Here is an 18,165-nt window from a genome sequence, read left to right on the forward strand (position 1 = left end):
CAACTGACACTTACCTTTTTGTGGGGGATGAAGGTAATGTGAACTATAAGCCAAACGTGATCCAAAGCTACCTGCCCCTGCCCACAGCTGTTTACAGGTATTTACAGGACCAGGCCAGGCACGAGTGGAGGGGACACTGCACCAATCAGTGGCCAGGCTTCCACGTGGACTGGAGCTGGAGAGAGGGGACCTGTGGCTCAGAGACCAGAGGCCTGGTTAAAGGAATGTTATTAATCCCACAGACAATGAACAACCATCAAAGGTCTTTGCACACTTATGTGGCGTTTTTAAAAAGTAGAATGTAGGAACTTTTACTAGAATGACTGGATAAGGTTGCCAGATTGAGCAAATAAAAGTTCAGGATGAATAATTTTTTAGTACATGTTCTGTAGCATGTGACATTTGTGCATGCAATATTTGCAACATGCTTATAAAATTATTTACCGTTTAATCTGAAATTCAAATCTAATTGGGCATCCTGTTTGTTTGTTTATCTGACAATTCTAACTAGAAAGGAAAAAAGAAGACAGAGAATGGGGAAATAGAAAGTTTATGTTTTTTGGCTGGGCAAGGGGGCTCACGCCTATAATCCCAGCACTTTGGGAGGCCAAGGTGGACGGATCTCTTGAGACCAGTAGTTCGAGACCAGCCTGGCCAACATGGCGAAACCCCGTCTCTATTAAAAATACAAAACTTAGCTGGCCATGGTGGTGCACGCCTATAATCCCAGCTACTTGGGTGGCTGAAGCATGAGAATCGCTTGAACCCTGGAGCCAGAGGTTGCAGTGAGCCAAGATCATGCCACTGCACTCCAGCTTGGGAACAAGACTGTCTCAAAAAAAGGCAGAGCAAAACTCTGTCTCAAAAAAAAAGTATATAAAAGCAAAACAAAAAAGTTTTGTTTTGGGTTTTTTTTGTTTGGTATTTTATTCAGTATTTTATTAATTTAATTTACTTTTTTGGAATTTACATTAAACATGATATTGCCTCTTGAATTATTGTTATAACTATATCCAGCCATCCCATCCCTCCATCTTTCCTACCAGCCCCCTTCTCTGCTTTCTCCAAGTCCTGGTCCTCCTTCAAGTGTATTCCAGTCCAGGGTTGTCCAAACCTCCCAAGGCAGCAGAGGTGGCTTTCAGGCTAAGGAACACACATATGCTCTCTCTCTCCCTATTTCTCTCTCTTTCTGTCTCTCTTAGTCTCTCTCTCTCTCTCACACACACACATATAAATCATGGATTCTTATATCTGGTCATTCAACAAATATGTGTCAAGTATCTATTATGTACCAAGAACTGGAAATAGTCTAGAAATGACTTCAAGAGAATATCTGGAAAAAGCCTTGTCTTTGTCTGTATTTCTGTTGTGCAGCTCCATCTCTCTCTATTTACCTTTGCAAACTATGCACTTATTTATGCATTTATTATATGTGCGTGTATACTTGCATAGGTATCCAAATATATACATTATGCATCATGGAGCTCCTTAGGGATGGGTGGCATGGGGTGCCCAGTTCCAAATGGCTGGCCCTGGTGTTCTAAACCAGCCATTGCACCAGCACTTCTCTGTTACCTGCAGATCATCACATGCATTCACATATATGACCTCACTCAATTTTCAGAGACCCTGAACTAAACAGTGAGACAGACTCAAAGGAGCTATGCCACTTGCTTAAGGTCACACTTCTAGGAGATAGAAGAGCCTGAATATGAACCAGGTTCTGGGTCCGGAACATAATGGGCACCCAACAAATGCCTGGCAACTGACCAGCATGTCAGGACTCACAGACGCTTGAGGTCATTGTCTTTCTGCTGTGTTGCATAAACCCAGGTGGCTGTCTCTGTCTTTCTTCCTTGATGTCCTCCCTTGACTGCCTCCATCACCATGTTTTATCAAGATATAGTTTGAATTTTTAAAACGAGCAGAACTTCTCCTTGGATGATGCTGACTGGCATTGCTCCTTCATCTAGGGCTGTAGTTTTGCTACAGTGGGTGTCTGAAGTAGGATTTGGATGTGCAGCTGCTAACAGAGGCTGGATCTGCTATGCGAAGCCTAATGCTTCTGGGGCCCAGAGCAAGATAAATAAATCCAGGGAAGTGGATCATCCAGGCGAGGGGCTTCTAGTTCCCAGTTCTGGGGAGAGACAGAGAGGGATGATCCATTTGAAGAGGAGAGTGGAAGACATCCCTGAACAGCCAATTAAACCACTTTTAATGGTTTCGAAGAATATATGTTCAAGTTCCAAACCAATCTCAAGACTTAGTGAAGCGGAGATAACTGGGGCTTTGGCCGTGCAAGATAAACTAGCAAAATCTGAAATGCAGGCAATCCTGTTTTACATTAAGGCAAGTGAAAATCAACATGAATTCAGGTCCTTCTCTCATTGCTGTTTGATGCATGGTTACCCACGAGAAAATGCTCCAGCATTCAGGAGACAGCCTGGTGCAGAGAAGATACCGAATGAACGAATGAATGAATGAGTGAATGAATGAATGGTTTGCTCTGAGGCTCTGATCATTACAACCGGAGGACCGAGCATAAGCTGCTTAGGGGATCCAATAAGGAAAGTGGATATTCAGGATTAAAGAGGGACATGTGGACAGTCCTTCGATTTATTCATCGATTTGTAAAATGCAATATTAAGCAATTAATTTCACAAGTGCTTATTTAACTTGTGTAAACTGGGATTATGCCAGAAGGGAAAGTTTTTGCATATCAGGAAGATATCTGTCCCAAGGTACAGGTTACCAGGCACAGAAAAGTGTCACTTTTACTTCAGAAACAGCCAAGCATGGGACCCATCTGTGGGTGGAGTCACTTCCCTCAGGAGGACCTGGTGGTCAAGGCAGGTGCACCTGCCACACCTTTTTCCTGTGTCTGCAGCTCTAATGATTTCCTGTCTTCCCTATGTTCATTCTGTGTGGTTTCACCGCTCAGACCCAGGTGTCAAGAGTTCAGCTGCCTTGGTTCAAATTCTGACTCTACCACTTCCTTGGACAGACTATTTAACCTTTCTGAGCATTTGCCTTCTCATCTACAACATGGACACAAGCATAGTAACCACCTCCTAGGGTTAATGGAAGAATTAAACAAGGCAAGGCATGTAAAGTGATACTCGCCACCTTGGCTGTATATTAGAGTTACCTGGAGAGCATGAAAAAACAAAAATGCCAGGGTCCCGTTTTCACCCTAAACCAATTAAAACAAAACATTTGGGTAACAGGACTCAGGCGTCAGGATCTTTTCCATCTCCTGATGCAGCTGCATTTGCAGCTGAGGTTGTGTACCACCCTTGTAAAGTTCTTAGCAGAGTGTCTGGCATCTAGTAAGCACTTAATAAGCATGAGTTATTGTTATCATTCAGTACCTGTTTATTGAAACCCCTACTAGGCACTAGGTCCTGGGCCTGGGAGATTTCACACTATAAAAGACAAACATGGGTTCTGCCTTTCTAGAATGTACAGCCCCAATCAAATGATGCCTAATTGAGCCAGTGCATGGACTGCCGGGTACGACCACAAACACTCCGGTTCTCTCCCCGGTGAGAGGTAATCCTCCCCTACCCCAGTCACATTTGGCCACATTCCATTAAGACAATTCAGTGCCCCCAAAGCTAACTGGTCTTGTCTCAGAGTTGTTACCCCAGCTTCTCCTGGCTTCCCTTAGAGTGTCATTAAGAATTTGGAAAAGCTTGCTGTTAATTCCCAGATGCAATGGCCACCTTGGTTATGGAAAAATGTGACCACCTCTCACAAGGCTCTGGCATGAAAAAACCTGGCCCATTAGTGACTGTTGCAAAAGATGGGTCAATTGAGGCGGCATCAAGCTTCTTAGCCTAGGCATTGGGCAGCTGGTACCAGCGATAGGTGCCAATAGAGGAGTCCAGTTTCCTCCTCCACCCTGCTTTCTGGCTCTGTCATTTCGGTCAAATTACTTGCTATTTCTGAGCCCCGTGTTACTAATACAAGAAGGACAATACCTACAGCTCTGAGTAACTATGAGGATTCAGTGATGCAGAGACAGCAGCTCAGAACTTGGTACACAAAGGGGCTCCATGAACACCCCATCCTGCCAATCCCAGGGCCCAGCTTCCTTTCCCCACTGCCTGTGTGAGCCCATACTACAATTCCACATTGCTTTGGGTGGCTGGTTTGGTACCCAGGGAGGTGCTAATTGGAAGGTCTTTGATGTGTTCACGAAGGAGGGTTCAGCACGGCCTCTCCTTGGCAGCGTTTGTAGGTGGCTGGTTTGAGCCACTCTCAGATCTCCCAGGTGTAGCCCGGCTGCTTCTCTCTTGGGACACTCAGAGTCACCACCAGTTAGCACTGGACTTACCGAAGTTGGGCTGTATTTGTGGGGCCTGTGCTCCTACTTAGGAGTAGTCAGTGCATTTGTTAGGGGCCCAGGCTGTAGAGCTGGACAGACCTATTTTCCTGTATTGTTGTTACCACTATCAGTGGCGAAGTCCAAGGCAAATCTGCATACTTCTCTGGGCTTCCTTTCTGTGTCCTTGAGATGTTCCACCCCGTGGGAACTCGCCGTGACTGGAGAGTTTTGAAGAGGGCTATGCTACTCTCCAGTCACGGCGACTTTCTTTCCTTTCTCCAACCACATCAAGCTACTTTCTACTTCGGGCCCTTTGCACTAGTGGTTCCCTTGCCTGGAACTCCCTTTCCTGGGTTCCCTTGCATATTTCAAATTTTAGCTGCAAAGCCATCTCCTCAGATAGCCCCCGACCACCTGGCTAAAAGAGTCTCCCCTCTCTAGTTGTCCCGAATCCCACCAGCCTGTTCACTTTCTTCCCAGCCCTATGGCAATCCGAGTTTGTCTTGTTGATTAATTTTTTATTACCTTATTATCTGTGTCCCCAGTGGAGGATCCTTGAAGGCAGAAACTGTCTTTAAGTTCACCACTGTACTCCCACGGCGCCTATCACATAATTAGAGCAGAGTAAATATTTCGTGAAAGAATGAGAGAATGAATCATGATATTGACAATAGTAAAAATAACAATAGTAACAATGGTAACAACAGTAACAATAGTAAAAATAACAATATTGATTGAGCTCTTATGGCAGACACTGTTCTAGGCACTTTACGTGAATAAACTTATTTATTTCTCTTATTACCCTGTTTTACAGAAGAGACTGGGACAAAGGAGGGTGAAGTTGTATGTCCAGGGTTACACAGTCAGCCACACGAGGTGAAGCCAGGATTCAAACTTAGGCTGTTTGGCTCCAGAGCCAGCAAGGCTAAATGAGTGAATGAATGAGTGAGTTAGACATAAGGCACCTCGCACAATGGCCAGCACGCCATAAGTGTTTGGTATATGATGGTGATGGTTAGTATTTCAATATCACACTTCTTCCTCCTACCTGCAAAACTATTTTGCATGTCCCCAAGGGTTCCAGCACCCCTCCACGCCCTTCCATCCCTGTCATCCTGTCTATGGTGTCCGTGTCTCTGTGATCAAACTGCAAAATATACATACATATATTCAAAAGTACAGTTCTACATCTTAAGTAGCTGGAGACCTAAATATTTAAAGGAGCCGTGTGAATTATTGACTCTGCTCTGCAGTGGGGTCTTCTCTTTGGTCACTCCCTGGCCTCACAGTTGTCATCCGGCTCCAGCTCCCCATTTTCCCCGAGTCCAGGCATCTGCCTCCCTCGCCTTCCCTTTGGAGAGGCTGGGCCCTTGCAATGGGACATCTGGGAAAGAGATGGGGATGCAGGGGGGCTGGGCTCCCTCCTCATGGTTGCATTTGTGTAGCCAAGGCTTTCCTCTACCCAGAGCTGGGAGGGGCTGTTGGAGGTCTGAGATCTGTCTGTCTTCCTTGGGGGAGTTAATTCAGTTAATTTCAACTACAGAAACATTTAATGATCACTGACTGCACGCAACCACCCCCCCCCAATTTCATCACATCATCATCATTATCAGAAACTACCATTTATTAAGGACTTGCTGTGTACATGAATTAAATACCAGAACTTCCACTTGGTTGACTCCTTGACTAATCCTCTCTGTGCCTCACTTTTCTCATCTGTAAATTGGGTATAACACTAGCACTCCTTTATAAGATTGTTGTAAAGGATGCAATGAGTGAATATAAAAAGGTTATCCTCATCACCCTTTTAAGAATTGCAGTCCTGGGCTTTCATCTTCCTTACCCTGCCCTCCTTTGGTTTCTTTTCTCATAGCACTCATTACCTTCTCACAAACTATAAACTTTACTCATGCTTTTTAGATAGACAGAAGGATGGATAGATAGATAGATAGATAGATAGATAGATAGATAGATAGATAGATAGATAGATTGATTGATAGATAGATAATAGATAGATGGATAGATGAGATAGATAGATAATAGATGGATAGATAGACAAGAGATAGTCCATCTTTCTCCTGCTGGAATATAAGCTCCATGAGGCTAGAGATCTGCCTTTTATTCATAGGTATATCCCAGGTACCTAGGAAAGTACCTGGCCTGTAGTAGGTACTCATTCAACATTTATTTAATAAATGAATGCATGAAAGAAAATAATACGCCCTCAATAGTTCAGTAGACACTGAATGCCTGTTAGCCACCATTATTAACCCCCAACCCCCTCCTCGTGCTTGTCAGGCAGGCCCTGTCATTACCTCCATCTCAAGGCTCAGGGAGATGCAGACAGTTCCTGTCCTCAAGCAGCTTATGACCAAGAGGATAAACAATAGGTCTCTGCTCACCCTTGGGAGGGATGCCCTGGGGAGGGGACAGCCTTGGGAACCAGATTTCCTAAGGGCCACCTGGATGGCAGACCCACCAATGCAGGGTTGTATTTCAGCCCCAGGCCTGCTCAGTCACCTGTGTGTGAGAATTCTCCATTTTACAGATGGACACACTGAGGCTCAGAGGCTTTTCAGTGGCTCCCTGTCCAGTCTAAAGGATTTGATCTGAACCTCTTGACATTTCTGGCTTTGCTGCTCATTTACTTACCTTTTTTCCTGCCCTCTGACCCCACACCCCTCACTCTTAAGCTCCAACCCCACAGATTATCTTCAGGTCCGTGAGAGGGGCTCACCTGCACTTCCTTCTGCCCAGATGCCTGGTTAACTCCACCCATCCTTCCTCTCTAAGATGTCCCCCAAGGCCTCCAGCCCCATGGGTAATGTTCCCTTTCTGGCCCTGCCCCAGGCTCCTTAACATCCCAGCTCCCTGGCCCCTGCACCCCACACACTTTACCACGTTGGCTCAATGTTCTCTTGTCCCCAGAATCCCTTAGGCTCCATGCAGGCAGAGAGGCTGCTCTCTGGCTCATTGTCCCATCCCCAGAGCCTGCTTCAGTGCCCTGTGCATAGTGGACACTTTCCAAGGTGCGGGTAAATGAACGGGTTCAGACCCCAGGCCTCTCAGCTTAGGACATTATGCTAGAATTTAGACTTCGGCTGACTCTGAAGCAAACACTTCTGAGTTCAGCTTTTACAGAAGGCTTCATGGCTGAGGAATATTCTAGGCAGGACCTGAGGAGTGCATGTAACATTGACAGGCTGAGCCAATGAGGAAAAGCATAGTGAGTGGGAGGAACAGAATGAGCGAAGGCTAAGAGGTTTACGAAAAGGTAGGGTTGGATTAGGGAACGTGAGTAGCTCAGTGTGACGGAGCACGGAGGCTTTCTGGAAAAAACTGTAGATGTATCCGTCGGGGGACTGGAGAGGTAGGTTGGGATCAGAATGGAGAAGGTTCTGAAAGCCGACTAAGGAACTTGCTTGTCATCTTGTAGGAAATGAGGAAGACTTGCTGTTTAATCAGAACAGTGCTTTAGAAGTGTCACTCCAGCCAGAGTGGGAGAGAGATAAGGAAAGTGGTTGGATATTCTTATGCTCTGCTGACACAGGGTATGCTGACCTTGGGCAGCGGCAGCAAACACAAGGCAGAGAGGTCAGATGCAAAGGGGGTGTTGGGGATTGGATTTGGCGGCTGACTGCTGATGGGGTGGAAAAGGCAAGAGACAGACCTCCTTGCTGCCCTCTGGAGCCCGGCGCCCAGGCTCCCGGAGTAAGGATTACAGAAGGGACGGTCGTCTCGGAAATCACAGAGGTCACCTCCAGCCCGACCTCAACACAGGCTGCTGCCAGGTGATGATTCATCACAAATAAAAAAGGGAGGAAGGAGACACCAGCAGCGAGGACCCCGACAAGGGAAAGAGTTCCAAATAAATGGGTCCTTTGATCATTGGACCGATTTCCACAAAGGCTTGTTAGCTCCAAGAAGATCAAATGGGGAAGATAATGAGCAATTTTCAGGTAGTAGGTGCAGCATGCGAGGTGACAACCCAATTTAGGCAGATTCTTAATCAAGTCAGAATCCCTGACTTGACGCTATTTGCGGAGTCTATTACTCCATTATGCTGAGTGCTTTGCTGTCTACGGTCCCCAGATTTCCAGTCGTTAGAGGTATTTATCTCCATGCGATTTAATTAAAGTCTAGTGTTTAATGACACAATGTGCGCTAATTATTTCTTGTTGGTTGTTGAGGGTGTTTTTTTTTCCCCCCTCCTCGCTTTTGCAGCAAAGCAAAAATCTCATTATGTCATCTGGAAAAGGCAAGGGGGAAGACAGGGCTGTGTTGGGCCGGGTGGACCTGGTGACAGATCGGACGTCCAGGCTTCTGGGCAAAGCGAGGAGACCCTCTGTCTCCTGGATCCTTGATGCCGGGCAATAGAGGATGCCCCTCTCTGTAACCCTACGGTATGAAAAGGGCTTGGCACAGTGCTGGGCACCCAAGAAATGCTCATTAGATGTTGGTCTGCATTTTGATGACTATGATTGTTACGCTTCACATGGCTATCAGCTGGTCTACCCACATACAAGAAGGGTGGAGCCACGCCAAAGCACAGCACTTCACGGGCAAAATCCTGGCTCTATTGCTGGAGTCCTTGGTGGTTTTATTCTGAGCTCTTGTCAATGCAGGGCACATACTAAGAAAATAATGCCAGATTGGAGTGCAGTCGAGTCCCACTCTGGAGCACCAAGCCTAGGACAAATGATGACCTTTGAGGGGGTGGTCCATCCACTCACAGTGTCCAGGGAATAAGGGGAGCCTGGGCTTTGAGGTCAGAGAGCCCAGAATGTCAGCCTTGCCACCTTGGGGGTGTCATTCCCTCACTCTAAGCCTCAGTTTTCTCATCTGTACAGTGAGATCCAGTGAGGATTAGAAGCAATAAGACCATGAAGCCACCAAGCTTATGCCTGGCACATATTCCTGCCTCCACGAAAAGCAGCTTGGGTTATGATCGCGTCTCTGCTCTCAGAAGTACTTGGTGGAGGGCAGGGCCCAGCAGTTTGTGGCAGTCGGTGTCTGGGAGTCAAGGGGGCTGTCTAGGGTATGGGCAAGAGTCACTGCGGAGGGAGGTGGTGTATCAGACCCCAGCCCATTCGGCCGGGGGTGGGCATAGTTCAGTACCCACAGAAGGAACAAAAACACCTCCAAAGGACAGCTAAGGCCAAAGCTCACCCAGGGGCCAGTGAGCCTTAGGCAGATTGTGTTCAGACTTGACCACGTCCTTTCCATGTCCTTGAGATGTCCCTGAGTGGTCCCAGGTCTCCTGGGCAGCAAAGAACTATGGAATGGCTGGCAATTCCTGCGGCTGACAGTGGGGCTCATCTCTGGACACCACCAGGCAGATGAAGTGGGGCAGCCCCCTCCGATGACCCAGAGACAAGAGGCAGCTTTCAGGGAGCTGGAGCAGGCAGAGGCAGGGACTGGGGAGTGGTGAGTCTGGGAACCAGGGCTGCTGGGACATGCCATGTGGGCAGTGTAAGACAGAGATCAAGAGCACATGCTTTGGAGTCTACCTGGGCTCGAGGCCTGGTCCTTCTATGTCCTGAAGCAGGTCACTTCGCCAACCCAACTCCCATTTGCACACCTATGAAATAGGACAAGACTAAGACCTAACTTCATCAGGTTGCAAGGAGGATTCAGTGGAATCATGCATGCCCATACACATGGCATGCTTACATACACATGGCATGCTTAACACACCATAGTTATTTTTATTGCTTGGGGATCAGGGCACTCTGGATACTAAGACTTCATCCACGGAAGCCCTGAACTGGGACTCCAAGAAAAGAATTCTATGGGTCCCCTGCAGGTTCTGGAATGCCACGGGGACTCCACATTTCTTTCACTCAACATCCTTCCTGCTGCCTTTCTCAGTTCCCTTGGTGAGGCCAGATGCTTTCCCATCTCAAAGCGAGGCCCCCTTCTGACAGCCTTCCTTCCACTCTGAAAGGAGTGTGCTGCATGAGAGGGGACCAGGAGTCTCCGGGGGCCTGCCCTCCTACTGTCCCCTGTCCCTGTGGAGGAAACACATCCCTAGGTGTATCTTTCTTCTTTTTTTTTTTCTTTTTTTGAGATGGAGTTTCACTCTTGTTGTCCAAGCTGTAGTGCAATGGTGTGATCTCAGCTCACTGCAACCTCTGCCTCCCGGGTTCAAGTGATTCTCCTGCCTCAGACTCCCGAGTAGCTGGGATTACAGGCACCCACTACCACGCCTGGCTAATATTTGTATTTCTAGTAGAGACAGTGTTTCACCATGTTGGCCAGGCTGGTCTCGAACTCCTGACCTTGTGATCTGCCCACCTCGGCCTCCCAAAGTGCCGGGATTACAGGCGTGAGGCACCGCACCCAGCCCCTAGGTGTATCCTTCTACAGATTGGCTTTGGCCTGTGTCGTGACCCTGCTATCCTCAGCACACCAGGCAAGCCACGTCTGTAAGGGAAGCCTACGACCTCTAAGGAGACCTGGGGGGACCGTGGTGCTTTGTTCCAGATGGAGGCAAACAGGACCCTCAGATTCTCTCTTTCATGTGGTCTAGATGCTGAGGGTCACACAGAAGGTGGGTCGGGTCATCCTAGGTATTTCTGGACTATCGCTGAGCATTTGTTTCTGTTTTTCATGAACCTAGTACATTCTGGAACCTAGCATGTTTGTATGGCTATACTAGCTCTCTGTCCTTTCCATCCTCCCAGTGACTCTCCTTCCCCTCACCAAAGGCAACATGGACAGATTCATCCTTGAAAATGAATCTTAGAAAGCCAGATTGATACAGCCCCTGCGGAGCACCAGCCACTAAGACCAGCTCCTGAACACTGAGAAACTCCTGCCTAGCAGGAGACGGACGTGAGAGTAGGTCACATGGTATCATGCGGCAGGTGCTAAAATCAAAGCAGGCACAGAGGAGAGAGACAGGGGACTGGGGGTCCCTGGGCAGTCAAGGAAGGTTCCATGGGAAGGTGATGTTGGAGCTGGGTCCATGAGAGAAAGGGAGCATCCCAGGAGGGCAGTCCTGTGTGTAAAGGCACTGAGAGGTGAGAGAGAGAGAGATAGGTCCCAGGGCTGCAAAGAACGTGGAGATTGAGGGACACAGAAACCAGAAGGGAAGATGAGGGTGGATGAAAACATCTTTGCTGAGAAGCAGGCACCTCAGCCCACAGGCAGACATGCTGGTGTTGCCTTCTCTTGAGCCACACAAAGCCTGGGTGCTAGAAACTTCATGAACACCCAGTCGGATCTTGGGAAACCTGAACCCCTGGGCTGACCACAGGTGAATGCCTTCTGCTGACCCTGCCTGATGCAAACTCACTCTCCTCCCTGCCCCAGCACTGGGGCCTGGTCTTCAGGTCAAACATGAGGAAAGCAAAATGATGGAGACAAGGTACTTGCCAAGTGTGCCCAGGGATTCTAGAAGCAGGGCTCACCTTTCCTGCGGCAGGAGAGAGACTTGGAAAATCACCAAGCAACAGCTAGAGAAAGTGGAAAACAGAGAGGTCTTTGGATCCAAGGGGCTCTGGGACTCAAAAGCAGCGGCTTGAAAGGTTTTATGGGAGTTTCTTCAAGGAAACAGATATCTTCACTGACACTTGCCAAGGCATTTTCTCCGGTAACAAGCTTCTTTATTCAGCCAAACAAAGAAACCCTCGCATACAGAGGAGTGAGGAGAGCTGTCAGATGCTGTTCTGGGGAGAAATGAAAGAGCTTTCATAGAAGCTAAAGCACATAAAAGCTGAAGGTCAAGGCAGAGGCCTCCTTCCTGCTGTTCTGCAGCGCGTGGGACATTCACGATGGCCTCCCCACCCTATGTTCCCGCTCTCGGGGCCGCAGCATACTCTGGCCCTCAGAAGAGGAATTTGACTAGGCTCTCCTGGAGCCTCAGAGTCTACTCAGCCATCCTCGTGGTCTCTGCAATTCAGGCTTCTCTCTCTGAGTGGTGAGATGGGAACATGCCTCTCCCAAATGCAAGTCTTCCCAGGCTGGGGTGGGAAGGCAAGGAAACAACACGAGCTCCTGTGAGAACCCATCATGGGCTCAGCCAACCTGAAGGGTGGTCCCGAGACCTTGATCCTTCTTACTGCTATTCACATCCCAGGTTCTCACGCTCTGCCTCCTTCCTGCCCATCCTCTTGGTACAGGATCAGCCGGGAGATCTGTGCTGCTGGTTTGGAGCCGTTTGCATCTTTGCTGGGCTGCAAGAGGGACCCACGCTGTCATCATAACAAGAAAAGTGACAACCACCAACGTCTGTGGAGGGTTTCATTATTTACAAACTCTTTGCATCCCTCGTTCCCTCTGTTCCTAACAACAAACTGGGGACTAGCATGGAGGGGTTTTCTCCCTCCATTTTACAGATGAGGGAATGGAGCCTCGGGTGATTCAATGACACGCCTGTGGTAAGAGGTCCAGCCACAGCTCCAACCCAGCTTTGACCTGTTCCGAATCTCTGATGGTTTCTAGCCCCATGAACACAAGACAGTGGTTTCATTGTCAGATTCTAACACCAGGGAGAAGATCCACCAGCCAGCCTGAGCTGACCACACAGGAGTGAGCACACTAAAAGGGCCCACCCTTTGGCTGTTCCCCTGTGTATCTCAGTCTGACCATGGAACAGTTTTGTGAGTGTGACATCTGTGTCCTCTGATGCTTTTCATCACAGCTTTAACAAATACCGATCGAACACAGTGATTTTAAAACGTGCTTTAAAAGGCTCCCCCCACCACTCCCCAAGCTGGGCATGAGCTCTTGAGTCAGAGAGACCTAAGTATAAACTATGATCACTCCTCTTGCTAATTGTGTGGACTTGGGAGAGTCTCTTCACTTCTCTGAGCCTCAGATTCCCACTGCAAAATGGAGATAATAAAGCTGGCTACTACAGAGAGATGGTGAAATGCTACATACGTGGTAGCTATTGTTAAGAGAGTGATGGTGATGATGACAATGATGAGGGTTTTGGTTAACTATGGCTTCATATCAGACAACTGCAGAATCTCCATGGCCTACAATGACAGCATTTTTCATGGTGGCTGTGGATTGCTGACCGAGGCTGGGCTCAGCCAAGGTTGTGCTGCTCCATGTGAGCCCCCATTCTTTTCCCAGGTTTGACAGAAGGAGAGAGCACAGGCTGAAAGGCACAAGTGCATCTCAAGACGGCTTGAGCCACATCTGCTGGTTTCCAGTTGGCCAAAGCAAGACACATGACTGAACCCCAGCTCAAGAGATGGAGATGTGCAGTCATGCCACAGTGGGAGGGCATTGCAAAGAAGCATGCCCAAGAGTGTGGAGGTATAATCCTATCATACATGCCAAGAAGTCAAGAGGCAGACCCGTAATCCAGTCTTCCACAATTAGCAACTCAGGTGGACTCATTTTTATGTTTTACCCACTCATATAAGTGCACAATTAGGATGGTGATGAAGTGGAACCAGCTTCTTCTTTGTCACAGTGATTTCTCCTGGTAGATTGTGTGTCTTCTAAAACCTAGTCAAATGGGATTTCTTATCTGCCCATATAACTCGCGTATTGTTAGGCAAGTATGCATGTGTGGGCATCTGTGCACACCTTGTGAATATGAATGCATTGTGTATGCATGTGTAGAGGCTATCTGAAGATCACATAGCCAGGATAAGAAGGCCACTTGGGGCCGGGTGCGGTGGCTCATGCCTGTAATCCCAGCACTTTGGGAGGACGGGGCAGGTGGACCACCTGAGGTCAGGAGTTCAAGACCAGGCTGGCCAACATGGTGAAACCCCATCTCTACTAAAAATAGACACACACAAAAATTAGCCGGGTGTGGTGGTGGGCACCTGTAATCCCAACTACTTGGGAAGTTGAGGCAGGAGAATTGCTTGAACCAGGGGGAAGGAGGTTGCAGTGAGCCGAGATTGCGCCATTGCACTCCAGCCTAGGCAACAAGAGCAAAACTCCATCAAAAAAAAAAAAAGAAAGAAAGAAAAGAAAAGAAAAAAGAAGGCCACTTGGAACTAAGCCATGTTATGCTAGAAGAGGAATGGAAATTCACAAAATCTGCTGGTGGGTGTATGAACTAGTTTCCATCACTTTAGAAAGCAGCTTGGAATTATCTAATAAAGATGTCCATATCCTGTGATTCAAAAGAAACTGTTAGACATATGATCTAAGTACCTGTATCAGAACATTCATAGCACCACTGGGTATCAAAACACAAATTTTGACACATCCTGACTGTCCATCAACAATAGGATGGACATGCAAATTGTAATACATTCATACAGTGGAAGGAATACCATACAACTAGGAAAATAAATGAAATATAACTACAAGCTACAATATGAACCTTATCATGTAAATTTAAAGAAGCAAGGCACGAAAGAGTACTACAGTATGATTCCATTTACATAAGGCTCACAGACAGGCAGAACTAAACTATAATATTTAGGTGTGGATAAACAAGTAAAAAATCTATAAAGAAAAGCCAGGAAATTATTATCATACATGTCAACACAGTGGTCACAGTGGGTTGAGGGGCACAAATAACAACAAAGAAAGGACACACGGGGTCTTTGGAAGGTGACAAAATTCCATCTCCTGGCCTGGAAGGACTTACATGGGACTCACTTTAGAGTTGTTTATGAAACTGTGCTTTTGTATTTTATGCATTTTTCTGCATGCTGTATTTCACAATAAAAATGTGCTTTCTTGAGGACAGCTAGAGGAAGTAGGGGTGTTTACTCCAGAGAAGGGAAAACATGGGGTGAATGTAAAACCTTTCTTACAATATTTGAAAAGCTGGGATATGGAAAAGACATCACCATTTTTCTACATAGTCCCAGGCAGGGGAAAAATTCAGAACCAAAGAACAGATGTTTCAGAGTGAAAGATTTTGGTTCAATACAAGGAAGAATTTCCAATAACCAGAAATGTTCAAAGATGAAGTGCCCTTTGTGGGGGAGGAGATAAGCTCCTTTTTATTTAATGAAAGGACTCAAAAGCGCACTGATGGAAACCTTGGCAAGGATCTTGGAGGATGAGTCAATGTCAGAGAGGCCTGGAGCAGGGAAGGTTGAGGTGGGCCAACCCCAAGAAGTGAGGTCAGCATGGATGAGTGGGGCTTTTGGAGCCAGCCAGACCTGAGTTTGACATTCTGATTCTACCACTAATTAGTTAAGTGACCTTGGGCAAGCTACCTGACCCTTCTGAGTTTCCATTTACCCAACAGAAAATGATGCTGCATTTAAATGATCTAGTACAGACCCTGGCACTTAATAAGCCATCGATCAATGATGGTCATTATTATTAATAAAAAGTTGGTTCTTCCAAACTTGAGATTCTAAGATTCTCTGCGTCCATAAGTGTACCTGTCAAACTAGTCAGGTCTTGTTGCAATAAAGCTGCATATCAACTCCAAATCACAATGGCTAACAACCACGCACCTACTCTGTGCTCATGGGTCTGTGGACCAGCTGCAACTTGGCATGATGGGGCTCCAGGCTCCAGTCTCCAGCTGTGGGTTAGGTTTAGGTCTATTCCACATTTCTCTCATCCCAGAACCAGGAAATCTGAGGCATGCCCTGTTCATGACTGAAGACAGAAATTTTACAAAGGACAAGTAGAAACACACACTGCATACTGCAAGTCACCCAAGCAAGTCACAGCACCACACTGATAGAGTTTGGATATTTGTCCCTGCCCAAATGTCATGTTGAATTGTAATCCCCACTGCTGGAGGTGGGGCCTGGAGGGAAGTGTTTCAGTCATGGGGTGGATCTTTCATGACTTGGTGCTGTTTTCATGATGGTGAGTTCTCGTAAGATCTGGTCATTTAAAAGTGTATGGCACCTCCACCCCAGCTCCCTCTCACTTGCTTCTGCTTTTGCCATGTGACATGCCTGTTCCCTCTTTACCTTCTGCCATGATTGGAAGCTTCCTGAAGTCTCCCTAGAAACAGATGCTGCTATGCTTCCTGTACAGCCTGCAGAACCATGAGCCAGTTAAATCTTTTTTCTTAGAAATTACCCAGTCTCAAGTATTTCTTTACAGCAGTGCAAGAACAACCTAATACACACTCCCAAAGTCAACGGTGCAGAAAGGTGTGCAGCGCCTTCTCTACTGCACATTATATGGCAAAGGGGAATGCAGGTCAGTGAAAACGTACGAACGATAATGCTATCTATTGTATGCTGTCTGCAGAATGTTGAAAAGGGACTTTTCCCAATCTGAAAGAGCATATTAAAAAAAATATTGAGGAACCATGAGGCTATAAAATATAAGGTTCAAAAAACTCAGCCTAACAGTTAACAGTGAAAATGTAATTTTCCCATTTTATTGGCTTATATAATAAAAATCATTGCATAGCTGATTAGTTTTAATGTTCCATGGTATGTCATTGAGGAGGTAAATTCAGAGCTCTGGGGGTTTTCTTCTTAATTCTACTTCTCACCTGTTTTCCAAAAGACCCTTGAGACTTACCCATCCCCTAGTTGGAACCTGTTTTTGCCTCAGACCCCCACCCCATTTTATTTTATTTTTTATTTCAATAGGTTTTTGGGGAACAGGTGGTGTTTCATTACATGAATAAGTTCTTTAGTGGTGATTTCTGAAATGTTGGTGCCTCCATCACTCAAGCAGTGTACACTATACCCAAAGAATAGTCTTTTATCCCTCACCTGCCTCCCACCTTTTCCCCCAAGTTCCCAAAGTCCATTGTATCATCCTTTTTGTTTTCTCTGTCACCCAGGCTGGAGTGCAGTGGCAAGATCTTGGCTCATGTCAACCTCCGCCTCCTGGGTTCAAACCTCAGCCTCCTGAGTAGCTGGGATTACAGGCATGCGCCACCACACCTGGCTAATTTTTGTATTTTTAGTAGAGACGGGGTTTCACCATGTTGGCCAAGCTGGTCTGGAACTCCTGACCTTGTGATCCACCCGCCTCAGCCTCCCAAAGTGCTGGGATTGTAGGCGTGAGCCACCACGCTCAGCCCACTGTAGCATTCTTATGCCTTTGTGTCCAAATAGCTTAGCTCCCAATTTTATTTTATTTTATTTTTCCACTCTAGGATTCCTTGGTAAGTAGGAATTTCTGTCTCAGGACCAGCATTGCCTAATTGGCAAGCAGAAGTGTTTAAGGGGAAGGCTATGGGAGTCTGGGCTTAGGTGGGGCAAGAAACCAGGTGCAACCAAGCAGAGTACAGCCCTAGTCTCTTCTGAAGAATTTTTAGCGGCTATACCAGGTCCTGGCCTGGTGGTAATCCCCTCCCTCTTGTTAGCATGTCCTCTATGGCTGGCAGTTCCAGCACTCAGGACAGTGGTTGGGGATGCATCTCTTTTGCTGTTCTGTGCCATTTCTGAATCACTTTCAGATGTGCCTGGAGAAAAGCAGATTGCTTAGTATGATTCCCTGGAAGGAACCATACTAAGGAGTGGGCCATTTCTTCCACTGGGGGCTGGGTCTTTGGGGATAAGGAGGAAGCCCTGGAGGTGGAGCAGGGAAGAGAGAAGACAGAGCCATGCAGCCTGGCACAGATCAAAGGATGCCCCATGGGAGGGATGTAGGGCCCATGGAATGGAACTGATGGGGAGTGGATCTGTTCCTGAGTCTGCCACTAACTTTTTGTGGGAGTGAAAGAAAGTCATTTTGTCTTTCTGTGCTTTATCCCCAAATAGAATTGAATTTGAGAACCCACTGGTTCCTTCCAGAAAGGCACATAGTGTAGCGGGGAAGGAGGGAGACTCAAGGCACAGCATGCAGGCTTTGGGTACTGTCTCTGATGCTGATCCCTGTGTGACCCTGGGCAAGTTGCTTAACTGCTCTGAGCCTCAATTTCCTGAACAGAAAAATTATCACACCAGCCCTTGGGGTTGTCACGTGGA

The sequence above is a fragment of the Macaca mulatta genome, chromosome 1 (genome assembly GCF_049350105.2).
Source record: "Macaca mulatta isolate MMU2019108-1 chromosome 1, T2T-MMU8v2.0, whole genome shotgun sequence".
Taxonomy (NCBI): domain Eukaryota; kingdom Metazoa; phylum Chordata; class Mammalia; order Primates; family Cercopithecidae; genus Macaca; species Macaca mulatta.